We start from the raw sequence: 4627 nt of genomic DNA, 5'->3' as shown, positions 1-4627 counted from the left end.
AAAAAAAAAAGTCACATTAATGTCAATGTGCTTTGGATCATTAGCTCTTAAGCCTCTAATGATGTTCCCTAATGACTCTGCTGTTCTTCCTCCTCCATCAGACTCTCTCCAACCTGCAGAAGGTGTGCTAACTTTTCAGGATTTTGCTGTAGGAAAGCCTTGAAAAAACACGTGAATATCCCAATAATATATGAGACTTTACCTGTTGGGAGTCTGGAATGTAATTTACAGGCAGTTGTATCCACAATATTCATTAYGTGAAGGCTCAAGTTCTCAGTCATTTTTTATTTCATTCATTTATTCTGCTATGGGAGTGAGAATAAAAAKGAACACCTGTCCCCAGATTAAGACAACTTGCCATTAATTTAAAACTGCAATATAGATGCTGGTTACAGAACCATCACCTCCCCCCTCCCTTTATACACACATTTCTGTATCCTGACCAGAAATCAGCATTTTCTCCTGGCCAGGCTCAAGGCTGGGGCACAGCATCATGGTGTTGCCTTCAGCTTTCCCTGGGTGAGGTTTGGCACCCAGGTGCTTTGCTCTGCATGGGTAGAAAGCTCCCTTCTCTACAAAGCCACAATGTACTCTGCCTTTGTTTTCAGCCTGTCAAACTGTTTATATTCCTTTCCAAATCTAAGGGTGAGCAGGGCCCCACCTTGCAGCACCACTACGCAATTTGTGTGAGCCCTGCCCATGTGCTCCAGGCAGGGATAAAGCCCAAAGGGTTCTTACTCAGCCACTCTCTTCCACTTGCAACTTCTCTACCTCTCAGAGATATTGTTCTCCATTTTAAACAGAGCAGAATTTGACCCTCCAGGCTGGCTGTTATTGCAAAAATTTAGTGAAAATTTGTAAGCCACATGCAGAATGTAGGAAACRGTGCTTTCCATTGAAGCTGTGCAGTAGAGAGCCCTCAAGCTATTCAGAGGGTTTGTAACTTAGCTTGCTGTGTTCTAGGTGCCAGAATACAGCCCTACCAATAATAAAGAGGTTGCCAGACCTTTCACATTTGGGCATAATCTCTGGCCTCACCACTTGCCCATCTGATCTCTCCTCACATTTTTGTCACACAAACAGCACCAGAAAGACCACGGTTCTTTTGACAGTCAGAGATATCTCACTGCCTTTTGACACTGCTGCTGCTCATGGTGAGAAAGACAGGGAACAAGGCTTTCTCAGCCCATGTGTCAGAGAAAGCAGCACGACAGCATCAAGGGAATCCTCTCACTCCTCACACTAACTGGAGAAGGCACAAGAAAAATCTTCGTAAGGAAAAACCTGGAGGAAAACACTGGTGACTCGGCAGAAACATTTTTGCTGAGTGAYTGGAGAGAAATGCAGCATCCCCTGCCAGGCCAGTCACCTTGGGGGAGTTTGGCTCTTTGGCTCCAGCASCTGCAGGGCAGCATCTCCCGAGCCTGCTCCGCTAAAGCAGCAGCAATCCATGGGATGAATTGCCCTCTAGAGGTACTCTGCTCTTTCTCCTCTGTACTTGCTGCGAGCCGGGACAGCCTCCTTGGACTTGAGCCTTTAGAGAGCCCTTAAACAGCCACAGTTCAACGAGGTGACTGCTCCAAAATCCCCTTCCTGCGAGGGAATTCACCCTTTTAGGATCATCTGTCGTCCCACCGTGTCGCCTCGGCTGGGCACGGCAGGAATCATTGTGCAATCAATATTATTAATACAGCAAACCAGCGCTGGCTCTAAATATGCACACACCGAGCAAACAAATCGAAACGGCACAAGAGGTCTTTGTGGTAGCACAGCTTCAAAGCTGAGGTTGTAATCACACAGAAGCTAAGGAATGCAAATGTGTGGTAATCAGAGTATTGTAACTCATCCATCCAAATGTTAATAGTATTTTCTCACCATATATTACATTAGCATTAATGGCTTAGGTTCAAATTCGGCACTGTTTTCTACAATTATGACTCATTTTTCAGCTAAGGGGACTATCCATGGTAATAAGCATCGCAGCAGCAGGATTTTTAAAGGCTTATGCGAGCACACCGTGTGTGTGATTCTCCCCATAATAACTTGTGAAACCCTCTGGCCAAAGCAACAAAATGCAGAAGCGCAGAGAGATTGCTTMGGTGGTTCAGCTCCTGCAGGTCTGTGAAAATAAGGAACTGTGAAGAGAAGAGAGCTGCTGCTGGACAGGATGCCATGCTGCTGGATGAGCTCAGGGACTGCTGGACACTGGAGACCTTCCAGACCTAAACCAAGGGAGAGGTTCCCCATCTCTCAGCTGTCCAAGAATTTTGCACCTCTCAGTGCCAATGAACTGCTCGTTCATTGAATGGTGTCCCAAAGCAAGTGACAGATTACAACCTGTATTTTACTGTGCCATATTCTGCAGCTATCCTAAAAGAAAGAGAAAATAAACACCCAGGTTGCTCTGGGTGTACAACCTGGTTGCTGCCCTCCCAAACAGAAACGCTGTCACAGTGACACAGGGCTCTGGTGCACACAGGCTCCTATGCTCGTTYCCTTCTCTGTATAATAATAATAACAACAGCAATGCCTGGATAAAATCCAGGAATGGATTTTCATATGGAAAGCAGCAGCAGGCTAGACAACCCTTTTTCCTTGCATCATGCAGGGAATTTTGCTTCATCATGCTTTCCCCACCTGGGTGTTCCTTAGGTATGGKTAAGGTGCATGCAAAGAGTAAATTCTTAAGCCAATATGAATTCTGTCACCTGAAAACACAGTGAAAAATATCACTGGATTTCATTGTAATGGTTGCTTGAATAGACTAGCTTTTCCTAAGCTAAAAAAAAGGAGTATAGAATAAAAGCACAAATTATTCTGTGTCACGACTACAGTGATTATAAAGGTGTTGTAAACCACAGAGAATCGTTCTTATTTTATTAAAAACAGCCCTAGAAATTAAGTTGATTCCTATCTTGATAAAATCTCTTGTCTCCTGTCCCTCTCCTCCTCCTACATAACAGTCAGGAGTGGTTGATGCCTGCTCTTAATTCCCYGCTGCACTTTGCATATGCAAATCCCCAGTCACTCAGAGCAAACACACACARTGCAGGGAACATCCCCACGTGGTGAGGATGTTTCAGTATCTTCAGAAGTGGCTAAAAGGAAGTACAGCACGAAGGAGCAGCGTGGTTTGTCGCTGAACCAGCTGGTGCTGGAACCAAAACCAGAGCACAGAAATTCCCATGCTGGGAACTTTAGTCTAGGCTGGATGCCTCCTTTATCACTTTCATCTGAACGCTCAGGATAATGACCCAGCCTTTGTGGGCTCTGCATAGGCGTATGGGCACTAAAACCAGTCCCACTCTGGTTTTGGTATTCATGTTTTTTTTCCAATGACATTGAACTTTGAGCTGAACTTCACCTGTTCTTTTCCCTAATCACCAGCTTCCCTTTGCTTATATCCTTAAGTATGGATGAGAGYGGATGGCAGGTCGCTGGGTTAATCTGCATCTAATCCACAGCACAGTCACGACGAGGAGCAGAAATCGTGTTTAGCTCCCTGCTGTGAGCAGCTCTCCTGCCTGCTGGGGGTGGCAAATCCAGCAGGATGATGCACTTCCACTGCTTTTCCACTACAGAGCCTGTGACAACGAGGGTTCAGCTCTGAACGGGACCATTTTTGTGTCCTAGACAGGAGCAAGCCTTTGTGGGCAGACAATGTTTTCTTCTTCAATTTTTAGTCAGCTGTACCCCAAGAGACACTTTTTGTCCTGCTGGTTTTTTTCAGAGCATTTGGAGGAGAGAACAAGGTAGGCAACCCTGCCCATCAGACTGTGTTTTCTGATCTCAGCCTTGTGTTCATCCCACCCTGAGTCTCTGCTGCTGGAGTGGCCCAGTTTTGCCAACCCTCACCCTCTGTTTTATTAGTGACAACGAGAATGACTGTGCAGCGGCAATGCTCTGCCGCGGGATCTTTCCTTTGTGCCAGCCTTCTTTTGTATTTTGACATTTGTGGATGTTCTCATCCTTTAACACGCAGGCAGAGCCCAAATTTCAAAGGCAATGTCAGACCAATACATGTCCTGTGTTTTACCCATCCAGGCCCACAGGTAAATAACAAGGGGGTGCACTGGGTGATGGACACATGACCCAGGCTTCAACCTCATTTTTAGCCTGTTTTCCAAAGGAGAGGAGCTTTCTGCRATTCTGTGTTAGTTCATTCAACCTTCCCATCGTTTCAGAGCCTATTAGCAGATTTCCACTGATTTTGAGAGATGTCCCAAATATAATTAGGTCTCCAAGTCTTTTTAGACCAGGAAACTGAAGAGAGATTTTACAAATTCTCCAGTGAGGGAGAGGGCACTGAACAATTCTGTCTGTCRCAGACATTGACAAATCCACAGGGCTTTGCATCACCCAAACTGATGGCAAAAAAACCTCTCTGGGTCACTCACTCACAAAACAAACTGGTGCCCYAAGTTCATGAGGATCCACTCCCCATCAACTTTTATGCAAGGGACTGGTTTTGTTCTCACAATCAATCTCACCCCTGGACAAGAAGTGCCTGGATATTCTGTTTCTGCTGTGGAGACCCTGACTTGCATGACTCCTTCATCTGGAGGGTTGCAGTTCTCAGGCTGCTGCAGAAAAGGAAAGATGATAATGCACATTTCTGCCAGCTCTT

The sequence above is a fragment of the Malurus melanocephalus genome, unplaced genomic scaffold (genome assembly GCF_030028575.1).
Source record: "Malurus melanocephalus ecotype Western Australia unplaced genomic scaffold, MMel_1.1 scaffold_349, whole genome shotgun sequence".
In the NCBI taxonomy this organism is placed as follows: Eukaryota; Metazoa; Chordata; class Aves; order Passeriformes; family Maluridae; genus Malurus; species Malurus melanocephalus.
This window is presented reverse-complemented; position numbering follows the sequence as displayed.